A 23,792-nucleotide genomic window follows, 5' to 3' on the forward strand; every position below is an offset into this window, starting at 1 on the left:
GGAAATTACAGATCCATTTGATTGAGTCATAAACTAATACAGAATATTTCTCTTATGGCCATTTAATCTCTCATTTCAGCCTGGTCAGAGCTCAAACTGTTCATGTGTTTCAGGCAAAGAACATTCAGCTGATTCCAAGAATAACAATCAGGTCAGTAGTAAAACTGGGAGAGTCTTCAACTCTTTGGCTCCCTCAACTCTAGAGTCATAAACAGGTAATCACATCACCATCAGTCAGCTCTACGAGGTAAGACAATAAAAAAAAATATGGTAGGAGAAAGGAGGGGAACTGTGTTTAGCAATGATAATATATGTACGTCCCAGTAACACGTTATATATGCCTAGGATTTAAACAGGCCAAAGGATTTGGAGTAATACCATTTATATTCATTTGATATTAATGTGTGTAAAAATACAATGGCTGCTTCCATTACACCAAGAGATAGCAATTAAAAGAAAAACTCCATTGAAAAATCTCTAACTAAATTCCAATCTCTCTCCCTTTTTTTCTCTCATTCTTTATCTATCTACATAAGCACATATATACATGTTTACATACACGTATATGTAATATGTATAACATAACTAAGAAAAAAGTGTTAACAAAAAATATCTTGAACCTTACAAACCTAGAATATTATTTTTTTTAATCTCGTGAATCTAAAGTTCAAATAAAAATTTTAAAACTTACGAAATTAGAATATTCTAATGTTTAATTATAACCAAACAACAAACGTAAGTTGGCCATCTTGATCCTTGGATTTAAATATTCTGTTGTGTTGACTAACTGTAATATAACACATAATAAGTATATGCTTTTAATGTTCTCATGAACTTTGTGATTATTTCAAGACAATTCAAGATGACACATGAAGTTTTTATGCATGTGTTCAGTTCAGTTCAGTTCAGTCGCTCAGTCATGTCCAACTCTTTGCGACCCCATGAATCGCAGCACGCCAGGCCTCCTTATCCATCAAAAACACCTGAAGTCTACCCAAACCCATGTCCATCGAGTCGGTGATGCCATCCAGCCATCTCATCCTCTGCTGTTCCCTTCACCTCCTGCCCCCAATCTTTCCCAGCATCAGGGTCTTTTCCAATGAGTCAACTCTTCGCATGAGGTGGCCAAAATATTGGAGTTTCAGCTTCAACATCAGACCTTCCAATGAAGACCCAGGACTGATCTCCTTTAGGATGGACTGGTTGGATCTTCTTGCAGTCCAAGGGACTCTCAAGAGTCTTCTCCAACACCACAGTTCAAAACATCAATTCTTTGGTGCTCACCTTTCTTCACCGTCCAACTCTCATATCCATACATAACTCTGGAAAAACCATAGCCTTGACTAGATGGACCTTTGTTGGCAAAGGAATGTCTCTGCTTTTAAATATGCTATCTAGGTTGGTCATAACCTTCCTTCCAAGGAGTAAGCATCTTTTAATTTCATGGCTGAAATCACCATCAGCAGTGATTTGGAGCCCCCAAAAATAAAGTCTGACACTGTTTCCAACGTTTCCCCATTTATTCCCCATGAAGTGATGGGACCAGATGCCATGATCTTAGTTTTCTGAATGTTGAGCTTTAAGCCAACTTCTTCACTCTCCTCTTTCACTTTCATCAAGAGGCTCTTTAGTTCTTCTTTACTTTCTGCCATAAGGCTGGTGTCATCTGCATATCTGAGGTTATTGATATCTCTGCCGGCAATCTTGATTCCAGCTTGTGTTTCTTCCAGCCCAGCCTTTCTCATGATGTACTCTGCATATAAGTTAAATAAGCAGGGTGACAATATACAGCCTTGACGTACTCCTTTTCCTATTTAGAACCAGTCTGTTGTTCCATGTGCAGTTCTAACTGTTGCTTCCTGACCTGCATACAGGTTTCTCAAGAGACAGGTCAGATGGTCTGATATTTCCATCTCTTTCAGAATTTTCCACAGTTTATTGTGATCCACACAGTCAAAGGCTTTGGCATAGTGAATAAAGCAGAAGTAGATGTTTTTCTGGAACTCTCTTGCTTTTTCAATGATCCACCGGATGTTGGCAATTTGATCTCTAGTTCCACTGCCTTTTCTAAAACCAGCTTGAACATCTGGAAGTTCACGGTTCACGTATTGCTGAAGCCTGGCTTGGAGAATTTTGAGCATTACTTTACTATGTAGCCAGCAACAGATGGCTACTTTTTTGTGTGTGTGTAATGACTTAGTCAAGTAATGGAATCCGAGATACCATTCAGTCCCTTCACTCAATGACTATAAAATCTGACTTTATGGGCCCTTATTAATATCTACCTGTTATTTCCACATGATTCTGGAAGGTACAGTGTGCCATTTTTTAGCCAGGCATATTCCAGTGTACATGTGATAAAGTTACTTTATGAAAAACAATTTGTGATGACATAGTAAAAAAATTAAATAAGACTTCAGTGCTATAGACAGTTCCTCTAGATAATAAGCTTTATGAACTCACTACTAGATCCAGCATAGTCATAATTTTAGGATGCATTTCAGTTCAAAAAGCATAAACTGTCAGAGACTTTCAAAATCTTCACATCAAAGAAACTGTGTCATTAATTAGCTAATACAGACTCTAGTCAATTTTGTAGTGTAAAGATTCCCAGTATACATTCATTTAAAAGGACAAATGATACAAATTAGCAATTATAGAAAATTTCTTCAATTTTGAGGTTAAACAAAACAAAAAACAATTATGTGTCCTATGAAGTTAGATGCCCTTGATTAAATGAGAAGAAAGCAAAGCTTTAACGTGAAATGGGTTCAACAGATGTGGTCAGTGACTTCAGATGGTCTATTCCTGATATCAACTAGGATAAGGGTCACGGGATTTGAACAGGGTACCAAAGGACAGATTTCTGAACCTAGTCTCTGAATTAAGAAAAGTGGGTTTTTACAGGTAACTCAAGAGTGTATAGGTATAACGATGAACAGAAGGGAGTTTCATAAAAACAGAGCCATCAATGTGATCACCATCCTTATTAACACATGGACTTTTAAATAGATATTTTAATCATCCAGTGCTATTAACATTCTTTAAGGGGCCCAATACCCCATCTCCATTAGTCAAAGTGCCATTAAAAATAAAATTACCACACCTAGTTTTATAAACAGATGGAAATAGGAGGCAGACAAGAATAATTACAGATCTATGTGATAAAGTAACAAGATGATGATACTTTAAAGACTAGTATGACAGCTCAGCCAGCAAGAGACCTTTAATTTCCATTCCATTCAACCACCCCTATTTCCACACCATAATGGGGGCATGTAGACATTCAGAATTTCAAAATAAAGTATATCATCTCAACATAAAGTATTAGAAGGCAGTCCAAGTTGTAAACCGTCAGTGCAGAGCTAGAGAACGTTTCTAGAAGTAAAATAAAGGGTGTCAAGACCATAAGTAATGCAGTAGTGTTGGGCTCTTCTTCCACGGCCACTGCTACTGACGAGAAACCTCTCTTTTCTATTTTGATAAATATCATGCCTTTTACAAACAAGGGCATGAAATGGCTACTGACCCAAACTGTTCATATATTCTTTCTGTGAACTTCAAATTCCCCACCCTTTTGCAACGTTAGCCAGATCAACTGAAAACTTGATAGGGGGAGGAAAACAAACATAAGTAAAATGTGCAAACATTTTCATAGGCACCAAAGAATCTTGCAAACAGTACCTCTATCAGTGAAAATATTATTAAAAAATGGGTAAGGAGGCCTACTATTCAGTATTATACAAAGAAGGAAAAACTACCACTTTTCTTTGGCATGCATTTTTGTAAAATGTTACACTTATAAAAGTTGATACCACTGAGAGATCTCCTTGTTGCACCCAAAGTATACCATTTCTTATCCCAAAGTTGTAATACACTTATATTTTTAAATGTATGTCTATGTACATGTTCAAGTTTTAAATTAGGAATTTGACACTGGGCAAAGGTCAAGAAAGATATTCATTAATCACAGAGCTATAGGAGATGTGTTACTCCTATAAGGCATTAAGATAAATTTAAAATATAAAGGAACTAATTTGTGCCTGTATATGGATGTGAGAGTTGGACTGTGAACAAAGCTGAGCGCTGAAGAATTGATGCTTTTCAACTGTGGTGTTGGAGAAGACTCTTGAGAGTCCCTTGGACTGCAAGGAGATCCAACCAGTCCATCCTAAAGGAGATCAGTCCTGGGTGTTCATTGGAAGGACTGATGTTGAAGCTGAAACTCCAATACTTTGGCCACCTCATGTGAAGAGTTGACTCACTGGAAAAGACCCTAATGCTGGGAAGGATTGGGGGCAGGAGGAGAAGGGGATGACAGAGGATGAGATGGCTGGATGGCATCATCGACTCAACGAGCATGGGTTTGGGTAGACTCTGGGAGTTGGTGATGGACAGGGAAGCCTGGTGTGCTGTGATTTGTGGGGTCGCAAAGAGTCGGACACAACTGAGCAACTTAACTGAACTGAACTGATGTTTATCTTGTTTGAAAAGTTATTTTAATACATAAATGCAAACTATGTTAAATGAATCCTTTATTGATGATAAATTCATCTTCTCTTCTTAACAAAATCAAATGTTAATTAGGTGATGAGAAAGGGGTCAAAGTTAAAGTCTATGTGCTCTAAACCATGGTACCCAACTGGGGGATATTCACATTACAGGCAGAATGGCTAGGGGAAGAAAAAATTAGACAGCTTTTGTGATTATCATGGTATTATAGATAACACACAGGAAAATGAAAAAAGGCATAAAATAATACAGACACTGTAGTGGTTTGAAAACATGGGCACAAATTTTTTGAGAGTGTTCCCATTGAGAGCTTGAGTCCATGTTCTAGCCTCTTGAATCTGGAAGACCTTAGACCTGCCTAAATATATACAGCACAGAGAAGTGGTGGAATGAGGCTAGGTCAGAGAAGACCATGCACTTCCCCTCCGTTCAATGGAAACTGGATCACCCGCCCTTGGAGCCCTGAGCCACCAGGGCTCATTTCATTTAGCAGGTACAGTTATCCTAGTCCAGGCATAAGACATGTGCATGAAGAAGTTTCCAGATGATTCTCACCTCCAGGAGTTTGAATTAACTTCAGCTGGTCAATTTGAGTGTTTCTGGCTGAGGATACAAAATCCCTGGGACAGGAAAAACCCACCCTTTCTGTGCATTTCTGAATTATTGGTTCCTAGAAGTTGTGAGCATTATAAGTCAGTTGCTGTTTTATGCCTGTAAGTTTGGGAGTATTTCATTTTGCAGCAGCTAACAAATGGAAAATTATGTCTTATTAATAGGTTGAAGGAAAATCTTCATGAAACCTTGATGAAAGTTGCAAACTTCTGCACATAAAAATACTGCTCTACCATGATCGGTCTCCACCTGTCAAGTCTCACGCCTTACCACTCTTCAATACCAATTACATGTTCATATATAATAACTTGTATTTTCTATGGGAATTTTTTCTTTTATCTTCATCCACCTTCATCCTTTATAGGCTGCTTGAAGTGCTCTTTTACCATTTATAGACTTAGCAAAACCATTCATCTTCAAATCCCAGCTCATTTATCACTGCCTCTGAGAAGCCTTCCTCAGCACATCCTCTCTAACCTGAAATAAATGTACCTTTTCCTGTAGGAGATTTATCCATATATTTTTTTCTCTGTCTCTTTAGTTATTGAGCTCCTAAAAGACACACATTTTATTTGTCTTTAAGTCTGTGACTTCAGACTTCAATACTTAGCACATTAGGCAATCAAATGATGATTGTTTGAAGAATGCATTTATGAACAAATGAAAAGAATGAACATAAGAAGGTAATTTAAGGTAGGATAATACGTACTGTTGGTGAGGATATGGAAAACTAGAACCTTAAAACTGCAAGGTGGAATATAAATTGATACAATAAATTCAAAAAGCTACCATATGCTATTACCTAGCATTTCCATTTCCAGGTAGATGTTCCCCCAAAAGTCAAATGTCTACCATCAGTAAACTGGAAAAATTGTGGCAATCTCATCAGTTAGATTATTTTACAACAATGATGTCAAATGATATACAGATACATGCAAAAATATGAATGAATTTCACAAAGTTGGAGAAAGAAGCCAGATGAAAGAGCACAAACTACAGGATTCCATTTACTTAAGCTATTTATTACTGTTAGAAGCCAAGGACAATGGGTTAGTGACTGCAGGGGAGTGATGGGGACTTCTGGGGTGCTTGGTAATATTGTATTTTTTCATTGTTAACTGTGTGTATTTTCAGTTTGTGAAAATTCATCAAGCTATATGCATTTATCAAACTATATATTTAATGCATACTTTTCTGCATATCTACACTATATTTAAATATGAAATTTTAAAAATAAGGGAAGGATGGCTCTTTACTAATTAGTCCCTGACTCCAGCTCAGAAATGCCCCCTACATACACATAAAACTCAATACAATACAGTCAGAATCTCATCTTGAGTTTGAAATTTAAAGTCAGTATTTATGGCAAAAATCTAATTAGGTCAAAATTTCTCTTCAAAATTGTTACATCAATCACAAAGACTAGTTCATATTTTTTTTCTTATGTACATCATTGTACCAGTTCTTTTGACTTGCAAAAGGTGAAAATCTCCAAATTCAAAAGAAACAAGAGGTATGTTTATCTGCAAGTTTGGGCATTAAAATCTTTCTGTCTTTGAGTAAATCTTTGCATCTTGGAGGGGACAGTTGAGTTCTATAGTCACCTATGTATAATAAAATATATTAATATTATGACGTGTCTACATCATATAAAAGCATTAAGTGAATTTTTTCTGCTTCACAAATACATGTTCTTGAAAATTACTTATTTGAATGCATTGATATATGATACATTACTTTTACACAGGTGATATATTTCCCATTTGTTGTTGTCCAGTCTCTCAGTAGTGTGTGACTTTTTGCAAACCCATAGACGGTAGCATGCGTGGGTTCCCTGTCCTTCACTATTTCCTGGAGTTTGCTCAAACTTATTTCCCTTGAGTTGATGATCCCATCCAACCATCTCATAATCTGTTACCCACTTCTCCTCCTGCCCTCAATCTTCACCAGCATAAAGGTCTTTTCCAGGGAGTCAGCTCTTCACATCAGATGACCAAAGGATAGGAGCTTCAGCATCAGTCCTTCCAATGAATATTCAGGGTTGGTTTCCTTTAGGATGGACTGGTTGGATCTCCTTGCAGTCCAAGGGACTCTCAAGAGTCTTCTCCAACACCACGGTTCAAAAGCAAAAATTCTTCGGTGCTCAGCCTTCTTTATGGTCCGACTCTCACATCTGTACCTGACTACTGGAAAGACCATACATAACTTTGACTATATGGACCTTTGTTGGCAAAGTGAGTTGCTGCTTTTTAATACACTGTCTAGGTTTATTATAGCTTTTCCAAGAAGCAAGTGTCTTTTAATTTCATGGCTGCAGTTACCATCTGTAGTGATTTTGGAGCCCAACAAAATAAAGTCTGTCACTGCTTCTACTGTTTCCCCACCTATTTGTCATGAAATGATGGGACTGGATGCCATGATCTTAGTTTTTTGAATGCTGAGTTTTAAGTCAGCTTTGTCACTCTCCTCTTTCACTTTCATCAAGAGGCTCTTTAGTTCCTCTTCACTTTCTGCCATCAGGGTGTGTCATCAGCATATCTAAGGTTTTTGATACTTCTCCCAGGAATCTTGATTCCTGCTTGAATTTCACCCAGCCTGGCATTTTGCATTTTGTACTCTGCATATAAGTCAAATAAGCAAAGTGACAATATACAACTTTGACTTACTCCTTTCCCAATTTGGAGCTAGTCAAAACTGTTCCATGTCCGGTTCTAACTGTTGCTTCTTGACTTGCATACAGGTTTCTCAGGATGCAGGTAAAGTGGTCTGGTATCTCCATGTCTTTAAGAGTTTTCCAGTTTGTTGTGATCCACACAGTCCAGGGTTTTAGCGTAGTCAATGAAGCAGAGCTAGATGTTTACATTTCCCGTAACATCTCTCTATTGAAATTCTCTACTGAAATGTTAAATAATTATTTAATATTATTCTGGAATCATGCCAATTTAAGTTCATTAATGTTGACATTATTTGGACTTTGATTGCACTGCCTCTGTTAGTTCATAGAAAAACTCTGTGAGCCCATCTTACAGCATCTCTCTGGATTTCTACTCAGCAAACACAGAAATGGAGCTACCCTGCAAGTGAATAATTTGAAAAAGAGAATGTGACTCATGATTTCACTTTCAATGTGAAGAGTTACTCGGAGCATGTCCCTACCTTGAATATAGAAATAGAGTAAGTGGAGGAGAAAACTTCCTCCAGAGCATATATTAAAACTTTTCTAAATCCTACTTCAAGAAGCTGAAAATAAGACATTAATGGTAGTCTATAGAGAAAGAAAAAAAAAAAAAAAGCCAGAGAGCCTTCAGATTTTCATCTGACTTTATCAAAGGTGACTGGAACAAACAAAAACCCACCTTGCTGATACCATCCAGGAAGTGCCTGAAGTCTTTAATATTCTAATGAAATTAAGGATAAGATCTGATGGACTTTGTTTTATTACCAAGCACTATGCCCTCAAAAAGAAGACAGGCTATTGAATTCTGACTAATGTATTTTTTCCACCATCAAGGAACTTTTGAAATCCAGAGAATCTTATCAGAGGCATAAAATATTTCCAAAATCTTCATAGAGCTACAGAGTCAATTCATAATTATTGGTTTAAAATCCAAGAAGAATGTTCAGGAAAGAAGGGAGGAAGAATGCAGAAGGAATATCAGAATAGTTAGGTTTCTTAGCTTTTCACAGACCACAGATGTACAGGATTCTGCCTAGATTCTAAAAAAGCCATCCAAGACTTGCTGGAATCTAGGTTGAGTGGGAAAGATTGAGGGCAGGAGGAGAAGGGGACGACAGAGGATGAGATGGTTGGATGGCATCACTGACTCAATGGACATGGGTTTGGGTGGACTCCGGGAGTTGGTGATGGACAGGGAGGCCTGGTGTGCTGCGGTTCATGGGGTCGCAAAGGATCAGACACGACTGAATGACTGAACTGAACTGAGTATGTTGGCTTCTTGGACGATTATTGAAAGAAACTAGAAATGAGAAAGGAATTTTAGTATTATCATGCACAAAGAATAAGTATAATAATATGTTATAATTTAAAGATTAGATATCCATGCAGCTACTATACAAACGGAATTATAAGACCTTAAATCATGTATCTTAGTCATCTTTACTAGCAAAAATACAATGATCAGCCAATGTAACTGTTCAAAAATGTCAATCAAATCAATGAATTGGAGTTTTTAATGTTTATAATAAAATAATATATGTTATTTAAAGTGAATTGAAGAGAGGCGAGAAAGAATATAAGTCTGATGATACTTGAAATAAGTTCTCTTTTATTTTAGTATTTCAGAGAAATTCTCTCATAAGAATCAAAAAAACTAAACACATTCATCAAGAGGATATACTTCTAACACCCCACAGAAAGAAGTGTGCTGCTAATAACAAAAGATATTCATAAAAAACTGTAAGTTATATCTTGCAATGTTCCTAAATTGTTCAATCAAGGCATTGGTAACAACAGAACTTTTTATTTTCAGTATCAAAAGATTATCAGTATCAGCTGCTTAAATTCATTGTAGATAAACAGGATACTACTGAATACTTCAAATTATAGGCAAATAAAGCAAAAACAGAGAAAACTTATAAGGTTGGAGAATTTTTTATACAATTGTGATAAACTTTTTATAATTATCTTATGAATAGTTTCATGTAACATCGCAGGCTCAAGATGATGAAAGGTCACTAACATAGTGCCAAACACATTTTTATGAGATAAATTCAATTATAATTGCTGTGACTATTCCAGCCACAATTTAGACATAGAATCCAATTATCCATTTCATTTTCATTTATACCTCATGGGCTAGAACATTTATCATGTTTCATGATAATGATCAGAAGACACATGGAAAGTGATTTCTGGAGGTAACAAATTACCTGCCGTATTAGCATAGCTTATAAGATCCTGTCAACAACTACTATGCATAAATATGAGGTAATTAAATTTACAATGTTCAGGAGTGTTTGATATGCTGCTTGCTTCCTTCACAGCTGCCAAAAATCTAGGTTGCTAAATGCAGCAAAACCGTTTGGTTGCAAATCAGGAATCATTATGCCCCAGAACTCCAACAGGTAGTTGGTATGCTGTGGCTCCAGAGGCTGAGATGCATCTTTCATCATCTCGTATTATTACTTCTTGCCATCAACCCATCAATCATTACTGTGCAGACAGCTTGAAACGATAGTCCTGGACCCTCACATCACTGCTCCTTGAACTTTGTCTCATCCATCTTTTGCATCATTCCTGATTCACAGCTAAGTACCCTCTTCCAGCTGCAAAACCAAGTGTGAACCTGTAATGCCTTTAACCTATAGTGTCTCTCTAATAGTAATTGATTTCCCTTTATTACAGAGCCACTGTTCAGAAAAGAAAACCCATGCTTGCTGATGCCGAAAGATGATTTTGAAAAGATCCACGTTACGGAATTCCAGTAATTGCAGGAAAATACATTATTTTGTTTTGTTTTGCAAGTTAGGCTTCAGAATTGCGTTAGTATTTCTACTTGAATATTTATTCATAACACTCAGAAACACAAACTTAGATGTAGACAGATATAGATACCTCTGAGTGCAAAGTACATAAGCCATAAAGAAACGATAGCCTATGATATGTCCATAAATACAATATTTTAATATGAAAACTAGTAATCAGAGTTCCAAATAAACTTTACAGTAAAAATCAGAACTTTAAGGTACTCAGTAGGTTGAAATTGCAAGATCTGTTTTCACACTTGACCCAATGCAAATAAAAAGGATTAAAAGTTAGATGCAAGAAAATTTGTGAAAACTGCCTTTTAAATTAAGTCTCTCACCAACACATTTTTTCCTTCTTCACTGATTGCTAAGAGACCTTCAAAAATGATACCGGCTACATAGTGGTTGGTGTACAATAAACTATCCAAGACTAAAGGGTTTTAATTCTGCTCTACCTGAATGCTGTTATAAAAGTTTAATAAATCAAAATGATCAAAATGTTCCCAGTGGCAGATTGGGATTCGGTTTCCAATTCAAATTCTCTTTAATATATGGCTCCTCTGACATCTTGCATTTCTACCATCCATGTTGAATCCCAAACACCTCACTTTTCATCATTGTGATGTATCAACCAGTCTGGTCATGGTAACCACTTTTTAACACCCCTGCACAATACAAAGAAATGTCACCTTTGTAATGCACAATACAAAGTGGGGGTTTTAACACAGAACAATTAATGGCAGACGGGAACTCTTTATCCTTAAGTAAATATTTTTAAATGACCTGCTGCAGTGAGTGACATTCTTTGAGAATTGAGAAATGCTGTTGAACAGGAGCCTTAGAAAGAAAACCCGCCTTCCTTTCAATGCTTTAAAAAATTGATGTAAGAAAAAACATATCTAGGAGCATTATTACCAGGGGCACTCAAATTCTGAAGAGCAGAAAAAGTGGAAAAGTCTTTGAAGAGCTTGCTTTATTTCTATGAAGTACAAAGTTTTTACAAAGAACAGGAAGGCTTTCACTTAACAGATCATCTCAAATCCCAAAAAAGCAATCTACATGAAGCAGCAGGAAGAAAATATTTACACATGCTATATCTCACATGTGTTTATTTCGTATACGAATGTCAAGAATAAAGACATTATATTTAACCATGTCAGGACTCTCCAAATTTTCCATTTAATTGCATACATCTGCTTTTATCCTAAGTTTAGCAAAATGAAAAATTCTAATAACATTGGCTAAAGACTCTGAAATGGAAGTTTCCAAAAGAATTTCTATACACTAGAATTTCTCTACACTGAGTCTATTTAATTTATCTTGTGTTGAATCTTTGTTAATAACCTTCAACTAGCTGAAGCCTTACCCACATGCCCAAAGATTTAAAACCTGTCTCTGTAGTGACCCAAGGAAGAATTTACAACTAAAATGACCATATATGCTATCAAGTAAGTTCTACAAGCATTCCAAACTTTTGTCCATAATACTGTATTTCACCTAGTATCCCAGGCTGACTATTCCATCTTTGGCCATTTCACAATGTTTTTAACAGTATTTCCACCATAATCTCTCAACTTTGACTTGTCCTTTCCAACACAACCCTCCTTAAGGATGTCTTACCATCTCAAGTGTTTAAGATTTTTAGAGCCCCTTAAACTTACTCCCTGAAAACTCAGTCTTCTCCAAATCATCTCTCATCCTAGTTTTCTGAATCAGATGTGAAGACACGAGTAACCTACTGCAAAACTCCCAAAAGTTCCCAGATCAAACGATATAATTATTCATATTCCTTAGTCAGGCATTCAAATTGCTCCACAGTTAGGCCTCAAAGTACAATTTCAAGGTCACATCAGACTTCCCTGCGAAATAGTGTGTCGTGGTCTATATGTAACAGTAGCCCTCAAGAGCATATCTTTTCCTATGTCACACCCTCTGCTTGAAATGCCCATATTCATTTTCAACTATCCAAATCCTACCCATCTATCACTGGTAAGATGGATGTCTGTCTCTTCCTCAGCTCATTCCCTGACTGGTAAAGTCAAGAATGAGGCTGCCTCCTCTGTCCTACACATTAAGACCATGCCATTCAGATGGCACTTTACAATCTATGCTGTTTTTGTTTCTTGAACAGTTGCTTGATTATATCAGCTAGGTATTGGCCATGATCCTGGCTACAGAAATACAATAGTAAACAGGCAAAAGGGAAGAGCCCTTGACTTAGTCAATTGAGAGGTGGAGGCAGACGTTAGGAATGCAGTAATACATTGAAGAAATGTGAAGATGCACTGTGGACAGAAAATGCCTGGGCCCTAAGGTTGCAGAGAGCACGATCAAGTGAAAGCAAGTCAGTGCTGCTAGAATTTGGTGAGTAAAGGAGAATCTGGACTGGAGAGGTGGGAAGAGCCAGATGACAATGGGTCTTGGAGATCGTGATGAGGCATCTGGGACTGATACTGCCTAACCAAGAAGCCACCAGAATCAGAAGAGCAGTCAGCCTGTCAGCTATTGTGTGAAGCCTGACTCAGAGGAGGCAGGAGCTGATGAGGGGAGACAAGTGAGCATTCTTCACAAAAGTATAGTAAAAAGCTCACAGATACAGAGCTCAACTAGTGATTACCTGATCGCTCAGTTAGTAAAGAATCTGCCTGCAATGAAGGAGACCCCGGTTCAATTCCTGGGTCAGGAAGATCTGCTGGAGAAGGGATTAGCTACCCACTCCAGTATTCTTGGGCTTCCCTTGTGGCTCAGCTAGTAAAGAATCTGCCTGCAGTGAGGGAGACCTGGGTTCGATCACTGGGTTGGGAAGATTCCTTGGAGAAGGGAAGTATTCTGGCCTAGAGAATTCCATGGACTGTATGTATAGTCAATGAGGTCACAAAAGACTCACTTTCAGTGAATACCAGTCCTGAGATGGGAGGGGGAAGGGGCAAGACAGGCATACAGGATTAAGAAATACAAACTATTATGTATAAAATAAGTAACAAAGATATATTGTACTACACAGGGAAATAAAGCCATTAGTTTGTAATAACTTTAAATGGCGTATAATCTATAAAATTATTGAATCATTATGTTGTACACCTGAAACTAATATATTATAAATCAATTAAACCTCAATAAAAATAAAGTCTCAGCATATAGAAATTTTTTTCTTACTTTAAAAAAAGTAAAAAGTACAGTAAAAATAAAATGGTGATATGGATGAAACCAATGACACTGAAGACAAAGAAAGTTCTGAGCACCCAAAGGATATGTAATAAAATTCAGAAAATGAAAGAAACAGCCTATTAACATATGTATTTCTAGCTGCTATATTTCACCCAACAATGTGACTATATTTCAGACCACTGTCTTGTACAAAGATTTGTTCTGTACATACTAGTAGTAAGTGTTATATAAAGATCTTTTGAAAACTTAGAGCTAAATAACTCTGGAGAAAAAATATTATAAAACAAAATCAATGAATTTTCTTTTGTACTAGAAAATAACTATCATTTGACTTTGAAGTATTTTGGAAAAAGCTGAGAAAAACCTGAATAAGACAAGAATGTGAAAGTATGCATGTATTTGAGGGGAAAAAAAGAAAATCCAGTGGAGGAAATAGCAAGTATAATAATACAATGGCAGGAATATGCTTGCTGTGGATTAAGAAAGGAGGTGAATGATAGAAAATAAACTTTGAGTGGTACCCAGAGCATATGTCATTTAAATTCTTTGGACCAGAAAAGCATTGTGATTTTTCTTTTTCACTAATGTGAAGGAAATTCACTGGAGGGGGTAGCAGGTAAAATAAGAACAGTAATGGTTCCTTCCATATGCACATGAAGATGATAGAAAATCCAACTGGCAATTAGGAAAAGGTAAATAACCATGTGGATAAAATTTCTTCCTAACAGGGGTACAGGTAATTATTCATTTGTTGTTTCTTTGTTGTTTTAACACAAGGACAGATTCTGTGCTATCACAACTAAATCTAATTCTGAATTGCACAACACTACAGAAAAGACAACAAAATATGTTCTTAGTTGAGGGCTCAGAAGGCAGAAAACAAAGCAAAACAAAGTTATCTTCTAAATTATATCCTAAAGTTAAATACAACCCTGTCCCTACAGCCCATGAGAGATAAGATCACCTCTGTAGGCCATAATTTCTCTAAAACGAACATCAGAGCTAAGAGAAAGCTGTATAAGGAGAGGTTGTAATGGATTTATGCACTGAGAAAAGCTGCTCATACTTTGCCACAATTATTTAATCTCTGTCTAGTCCTCAGCCTCCAAATACTCATGTTCAAAATTAAAATATTATAATATTTTTTCTTTTTTATAAAAACTAGTTAACTATGAACTAAACACAATTCCATGCACAGGATTAACATAATATAAATGTTTATCTGTACTTATTTGTGTTGACCTTTGACTGTTTTTATTTCTTACTAGTCCAAATGTTTCTCAGAAAAGGAAATAACATGATTTATATTAACCCAGATGGAAAGGAAAGTTCTTTCTATGGTAAATACATGATAAACTTTGTTGAATAAGTTGGTGTTGACTGATTTACCTGATATTTACTTCCACTTAACATTTCATCAGTGGTTTCTGTTTCTGTGTATTTCCTAGTTTGTGCTTAGAAAGTCAGGTTCCTGATGCCATTTCACTAGTAAGCAGAATGTGGATTAGCTAGTTTTTAAAAAGATGTGAACATCTAACTTGTAAATAGTTTATGTTAACTGAAAAAAAGCTTAACACTGAAACACCTGTCAATCATATACTGACTGGGAAGCCTGCTATTTTTGACTCTAGAAGATGAAGTGGTGGAAAAGTGGAAGAAATTCAAGATCTACAATTAATGGAGTCCAGTCCAACCACATCACTTATACCACCATCGGCACACACATACCACTGAAAACTATGAATTATCTCTCTCCTTTGATGATTTACTCCAGTATATCAGCTATAGAGCTTCAGTTTCACATTTGATAAGACTCTCATAGTACAAATTATATACCACATTATATACCAAAATAGTGCTTAATATGTTTGGTAAATATCCATTGGTATATTTTCTACTTATTGGAGGATATTATTTTTCCCTCTATAAGTTAAAAATGGGACCAAAATCAAAGTCAAAACTCTGTGCCCAAATATTCAAGAATTCAACATTTTCCTAGACATTTAATTAAATTATAAATTGCTTGAGAGCTGACATTATGTCTGAGGTTTCTTTGTAATTTCCTGATGCCTAGTATAACCAATTTAGTGAAAGTGAACTGACAGTGAAAGTCGCTCAGTCACATCCGACTCTTTGCGACCCCATGGACTATATATACAGTCCATGGAATTCTCTAGGCCAGAATACTGAAGTGGGTAGCTCCAGGGACCTACCAGGGATCGAACTCAGGTCTTCTGCATTGCAGGCGGATTCTTCACCAGCTGAGCCACAAGGGAAGCCCAAGAATAGTGAAGTGGGTAGCCTATCCTTTCTCCTGTGGAGCTTCCTGACCCAGGAATCGAACCGCAATCTCCTGCACTGAAGGTGGCTTCTTAACCAACTCAGCTATGAGGGAAGCCCCTTACCATTTTAAGTACTCAATAAAGGATGTTAGTTGATTTTTCAGTGAAGTTACAAATTGACTTCATTGCCTCCTTTTCGGTTTGGGCTAAGAGAAAGAAAAAGAATGAGCCAGGAGGGGAATATAAATTACAAAATTCTGGGAAGTTGACATAGATCCTTCAGAAGAAACATTTATCACAAACTCCAAGAAAATAGAATTGAGAGGCTCAGAAGACAAGTGTACACCTATCATCAGTGCTCTGAAATCAAATTCCCTAGAGTTCAACAGGGAGCTTCCCTGATGACTCAGATGGTAAAGAATCTGCCCACAATGCAGGAGACCTGGGTTCAGTCCCTGGGTTGGGAAGATCCTCTGGAGAAGGGCACGGCAGCCCACTCCAGTATTCTTGCCTGGAGAATCCCCATGGACAGAGGAGCCTGGTGGGCTACAGTCCATGGGGCTGCAAAGAGTCGTACATGACTGAACAACTAAGCACAACAGAAAGAATTATTTGGCATGCAGATCATTCTGTTTCCTCTTTGATCCTTCTTAAATTCTTAAGAAGAAAGCTCCAACAAAAGCAAAGTCCTCAAAGACACATTCCAAAAAAAAACCATGATCAGTGCCTCAACTGCTAAACATTAGATAGAGCTCTACATGTGATTCACCTATGTAAATACACTCAGAAATTCTTTCAAAAAGAACTCTCATTGCATTTTCATTTTTAAAACAAACAAGAAAATAAATCACTGCTCTAGTGAGACAAGTGCTGTACTCTATCCCTTTCATCAAAGAGCATAAGGGAACAAAAAGGAGGGGAAAATTAATAGGAAAAATTATTTGGAATAATGGAGCACAATAGTGGATAGAACAGTGTTTCAGTAATAAAATACTACCTGAAATAAAGGACATCCAGTATCCTTTTGCTCATTTAGAATTTAAAAATGTACCAGACATCTTGTACCCTGAATGGAATCACCTGAATTACAAGCAGCTCCTATGGATGAGAGGAGACTCCAAATGTTCCTTTTATCATACTCAAGGGTACCAATATAGCGTTTTTACATATGCCACATTTGTGGTCTCCTCCAAATCTGACACATTTGGTATCCCTTGACTGACTGCAGGTATTTTCCTAACATAGGGGCAGTTGGGGGAAATTTGTATGTGGTTTATACTTGTGTTCTTATACTTTAGATTTTGTAAAACAAATGCTTAAACTGATTTCTCAAAGATAACTCTAAATTTCTGTCAAGTTGACTAGTTTTTACAATAGAAGCAAAGAAAAGGGATTTTTAAGTCACTATTAGAAAAAGAATCTATATGTGAATTCAAGAGTCAGCTTGAATGAAAACTAGCTGTGCTACGAAAACTAGCTAACAATCAATAGTGTATGGTATTCAAGAGAGTGCTAAAGGATGCAAGCTAGAAATTCCATGGCTTTTCAACCACCAGCTAACAAGAGTATTAGCATGTGTGATTTCCACTTCTCAAGTGCCCTTGTTTCTATTATAAACACACTAAAATGAGAGAGTCAGATAGGATTTTTAACTGATATATACAAAAGACTACAACAAGTTAGTTAAGTCAAGATTATTTTTCAAGTGGGAAAAAATTCATGCTAAAGAAAAAGTCACCCTCCTAGTTCATGTAAGACTGGTTCAGATACTACAAGAAACACAGAGCCATCGTCTTTTCCTCTACCCCAGTAATCTTCCCTCCACAGTAATCTTCCTATTCCCAGTAATCCCAGGTAAGGGAGGGATGTAGTTCATCATTCATTGCTTATGTCTTTAAGAGTCAGCCCCACTGCTCTGACTTCAGCTATGTTTTATTTATGAATTTTTAGAATAGTATCAGTAGTATTTATGTAAAAAATATGCCAAATGCTGTAGCAAACAAAGATGGACTAGACAGACTGTAATGGAATATAAACTACACATGATTACAATAAGGGTAGAATCTGAAACATTCAAATGCAAACTTACTGTTAGTCTGGACAGCTTTCCTTCACAGGTGTAGCGGGTAAGTTATGCAATACCTACAATCAACTCCATTAACAGTGCATCATTTCCCACAAAGTCCCACTTTGTACTGTTACCTGACTTATTACGATAACACACTTCTCCTACTGGCCATTCCAGTTGTCTCTCCATGTGCAGTCATGCAATTTTTGATATGTGTGAGAGGTGGTAACCTTTTGATCCCCATGTGGATGGGACCAAAGGAGCTTATAGCCATATGGCTATCCTGTGACCATCAAGAGACCCTGACTTAGCCAAAACTATGAACTTCAGAGTGAAGAACTGGAAAGAACCTGGATCTTTCATGACTAAGTGAACCAACCCTGAAGCCTATCTCTGCACCTTTCAGTTATAAAAGTCAGCAAATACCCTTATCCTTAATTTGTATTGTCCTGCAAAGGGAAATACCAACAATAATCCAAAGTCCTTATGATTCTAACACTGAAATTTGCTTTACAGGGCCACCTCCACTGGTACATATGTTGACATTCACGTCATTTTACAGCTAGAGGTCAGTGGTATTCATTAGGAATAGATTACAATGTTAATTGAATATGTATGTCCAGAGAATTTTGATAATGGCTATTACAAGCCACTGAAATGTTGTCTAAGCAACAACGAAGACAAAGAAAAGACTGTGCCTTTCACATTAAAGAACTTCAAAAATGTAATTAAGAATTTCACAGATAGAAATAATCGAAAAGCATAGTTAACAAATGGGAATAGAAATTGAGTGTCAGTTGTAGCAATCAGAATTTTATAAAAGTTTATTGTGGGTAAGTTGGCTAGAAATTTAGTTGCATCTTTGATTCAGCCAGGTGGAAAAGAAAGGAGATCAAGAATGAGAATCTACTTTATGTCTGAGGAGGCCTTACAAATAGCTGAGAAAGGAAGAGAAGCTAAAGGCAAGGACAAAAGGAGAGATATACCCATTTGAATGCAGAGTTCCAAAGAACAGCAAGGAGAGATAAGAAAGCCTTCCTCAGAGATCAATGCAATGAAATAGAGGAAAACAATAGAATAGGAAAGACTAGAGATTTCTTCAAGAAAATTAGAGATAACAAGGGAACATTTCATGCAAAGATGAGCACAATAAAGGACAGAAATGGTATGGACCTAACAGAAGCAGAAGATATTAAGAAGAGGTGGCAAGAATACACAGAAGAAAGAAATATACAAAAAAGATCTTCATGACCCAGATAACCACCATGGTGTGATCACTTACCTAGAGCCAGACAGCCTGGAATGCAAAGGCAAGTGGGCCTTAGGAAGCATGTCAACAAACAAAGTTACTGGAGGTGATGGAATTCCAGGTGAGTTATTTCAAATCTGAAAAGATGATGCTGTGAAACTGTTGCACTCAATATGTCAGCAAATTTGGAAAACTCAGCAGTAGCCACAGGACTGGAAAAGGTCAGTTTTCATTCCAATCCCAAAAAAAGGCAATGCCAAAGAATGTTCAAACTACTCCACAACTGCACTCATCTCACACGCAAGCAAAGTAATGCTCAAAATTCTCCAAGCCAGGCTTCAACAGTACCTGAACCATGAACTTTCAGATGTTCAAGCTGGATTTAGAAAAGACAGATGAACCAGAGATCAAATTGCCAACATCCTTTGGATCATCAAAAAAGCAAGACAGTTCCACTTGCTTCTGCTTTACTGACTATGCCAAAGCCTTAGACTGTGTGGATCACAAATTGTGAAAAATTCTTCAAGAGATGGGAATACCAGACCACCTTACCTGCCTCCTGAGAAATCTGTATGCAGGTCAAGAAGCTATAGTTAGAACCAGACATGGAACAATGGCCTGGTCAAAATTGGGAAAAAGAGTATGGTAAGGCTGTACATTGTCACCCTGCTTATTTAACTTATATGCAGAACACATTATGTGAAATGCCAGGCTGGATGAAGCACAAACTGGAATCAACATGCCGGGGGAAATATCAATAACCTCAGATATGCAGATGACACCACCCTTAAGACAGAAAGCAAAGAAGAACTAAAGAGCCTCTTGATGAAAGTGAAAGAGGAGAGTGAAAAAGTTGGCTTAAAATTCAACATTCAGAAAACTAAGATCATGGCATCCAGTCCCATCACTTCATGGCAAATAGATGGGGAAACAATGGAAACAGTGAGAGACATTTATTTTGGGGGGCTCCAATATCACTGCAGATGTTGACTGCAGCCATGAAATTAAAAGACGCTTGCTCCTTGGAAGAAAAGTTATGACCAACCTAGCCCATATTAAAAAGCAGAGACATTACTTTGCCAACAAAGGTCTGTCTAGTCAAAGCTATGGTTTTTCCAGTAGTCATGTAGGGATTTGAGAGTTGGACTATAAAGAAAGCTGAGCACCGAAGAATTGATGCTTTTGGACTGTGGTGTTGGAGAAGACTCTTGAGAGTCCCTTGGATTGCAAGGAGATCCAACTAGTCAATCCTAAATCAGTCCTGAATATTCATTGGGAGGACTGATGCTAACACTGAATTCCAATACTTTGGTCACCTGATGCGAAGAGCCGACTCATTAGAAAAGACCCTGATGTTGGGAAAGACTGAAGGCAGGAGGAGAAGGGGACGACAGAGGATGAGATGGTTTGATGGCATCACCGACTTGATGGACATGAATTTGAGTAAGCTACCAGGAGTTGCTGATGGACAGGGAGGACCAGCATGCTGCATTCCGCAGGGTCACAAAGAGTCGGACACAACTGAGTGACCAAACTGAACTGAACTGAGCATTCCATTGTGCATATGTACCACGTGGCAGAAACCAACACAGTATTGTAAAGCAATTACCTTTCAATTAAAAAATTTTTTAAAAGAATGAGAATCTATAACATAACAGACTACAGGTGGTGCTTTTCATCTGAAGTTTATCAACACATTTCAATGTGTATTTCACATTTTTTACACCTCCATCTTGTAGAAACACTGAGCAAAACATCTGCTCTTCATCTCGTCTCTGTAAAAACTTCTTTGTCAATAAAGATTGGCTTCCACAAACTGAAAATGTTCTCATTACTCAAAATGATCTGGAAGCAAAGCTAAAGTCATGATCAAGTATATTCTATTTCAGCATTTTTTTTTCTTCCTCTGGCTGTGGGAACATAGAGATCAATACTCTTCAACATGAGAATTCCGCAGTGAAATTTTCATTTGTAACAAACAGCAACCAAAAAGCCTTAAGCATGCCCTGTCACTTTCAGTTTAGGAGAAAATGCACTAATAAACTCTTACCCTTGGGTCATCTTTGACAACAGGCAATACTATGCCAGATCTTATTAAAGACTATTCGTATCACTGCCCCAAAAATTTCCTTTAAAATTACCATCTTTTCTATCCATGTAACAGGATGTCAGCTTTGAAAGTGCCAATGAGAGACAAGACTTGTCACCATAGTTAATTCTCAGCACTATTGCAACACCAGGAGAGATGACCCCAAAGGGTGTATTTTGTGGTTAGCAATATTTATTTGGTGGTTATTGAACAAACAAGAGAACGTATTGTTTCGTTAGTTTTCAAATCAAACTCCAAGCAAAGTATCACCTGTAAGTGTTAAATATACATCAAAGTAAAGTACATGAAAAAGAAAAAGAACAGTGCCAAAACTATCAAAATATATTTCTAAAATGTAAACAGATTCTGGATAGTACATTCACAGCACCAACATATCTTTACCCAACAAGTACAATATAAAATGTAAAACAAAATATAGGTTAAATGCCAGGAACATCATAAAAAGACAAAAAGGAAAAAAGGGGAAAGAAAAATAGCTAAGATTTTCTATGAAATTCAGAGTTTCCTTTTATAAATGTTATTGAAATAATTAGTTACTTCTCAAGTAGCACTCCTAGAATAGCCATAATATAGATTCTCTAAGCAAAGAAAAACAAGCTCTGATAAAATCTACTTTTCAATTCAGATAAACAAGGGAGATCTAATAATCCAAAATAAGTCTCTTTTTAAATAAACAGGCACTAAATGGCTATCTGAAAGAAGGACATTATGTTTAAAGGAAGCACCTAGATAAAGGCTTCAACTCTGCCTTTTGTAACTGTTGAATACATCAGGGGCCACTTCTTCAAAAATTTTTATATCTATAGATCTATATTTATGCCTCTCTCTATATATATGAGTCAGGACGATCCATATATATATGGGTCAGGATGATCCCCTGGAATAGGAAATTGTACCCCACTCCAGTATTCTTGCCTAGAAAATTTCATGGGCAGAGGATCCTGGAGGGCTACAGTCCCTGGGGTCACAAAGACTCAGACACAACTGAGCAACTGAGCACACACACGCGTGCACACACACACACATATAAAATGGTAGGTTAGTCAAAAGCACTCTAGCTGCATTATTAAAAGCTACTGTCTCCTTCAGTGGCTGCACGTCGTGAATGCACATACAGCCCCGTGAAGATACAGCGAGCACGATGACTCAAGAACACACCCACCTTCCCGTATCCATAGCATATTAATCACTCTGAAGATTACCCAAGGACATCTTCAGGCTTTTCAAAGGTACTGTCAGGCTCAGGTGAGAAAGATGCAGGAAAAGGGCTCACCAAAGATGAATATACAAACATATATAAATATATGTTAAATTGTTAACTTAAACACTGGAGTTAAATATTACCATATTTTCTTGTTAGTCAATGAATTGGGACTGTGATTTCATGAACTAAAGCATGTGCTATAAGATGATTGGAGCTATAAGCAAAGTTTTATTTATAATAGAGTTCTATCCAATTTACAAAGATAAACTTTTCTTTTTTAATGATCTACAGAATCTCTCAAGACAAAAGCATTACAAGCAGCTAATATCGTTATTTAGTAATGTTAGTGTGAGATAAAGCTTTGGTGGAAAAGAATGAGCCCAGCACCAGGAGTTAAGAAACATGAAATTAAATTCTGGCTCAGCCAGTTATTAGATCTTTGTGGCCTCGGGCAATTATCAAATAGTCTGAATTTCAATTTTCTTCTGAAAGTACTAAAGGTTAAAGTATTAAAATCAAGTAAATCTAACAATGAAATAATACACATAAAAGACATTTGATGTTAAGCATTATAAAATGTATTAACTCGAATGTGGATTATCTCCTTTTCTCCTTCTAGCCTCTAAGCACTAACACTTGCCTTGCTCTCTGCCTGCTGATCCTTCTTTTTCTTACCCCTGCCCCTCAAAACTACAACCTTCATCTGAGCAACTTTTTCTCAACTTTCAGATTCTATCTCAAAGAAAGTCAATGATAAAGGCCTTCCCTGATATCTCTGACAAATCTCAGTCCAGATGAAATATTTTTGTTAAAATCTGCCAAACATCTCCTTGAAGAGACTTATATGGTTTATAATTATTTTCGTTTGTTATCATAAACAATTGATGCATGATAATCTATTCATCAAAAGTTGCTTTTCCTCTAAATTTTCACATGGCTGATGTCCTCATTTTTGAAAGATTCAGCTCAGTCGTCATGTTCACAAAGAGGCCTTTCAGATCATCTTAACTAAGCCATCAATCCCCCTCATTTTGTGCATTTATTTTTATTCATAACACATCCCATGATGTGATACTACAATTTCACATATGATGTGCCTA

At 36.9% G+C, this 23,792-nt stretch overlaps 1 protein-coding gene across 11 annotated transcripts in view; it reads right to left on the minus strand.

The window, feature by feature from the left end:
• PTPRK (protein tyrosine phosphatase receptor type K) overlaps window positions 1-23,792 on the minus strand; it is a 598,235-nt gene that overhangs the window by 247,845 nt on the left and 326,598 nt on the right. The gene's annotated exons all lie outside the window — the stretch shown is intronic.

This window comes from Giraffa tippelskirchi, chromosome 9 (genome assembly GCF_054371585.1).
Source record: "Giraffa tippelskirchi isolate mGirTip1 chromosome 9, T2T-mGirTip1v1.2.pri, whole genome shotgun sequence".
Taxonomy (NCBI): Eukaryota; Metazoa; Chordata; class Mammalia; order Artiodactyla; family Giraffidae; genus Giraffa; species Giraffa tippelskirchi.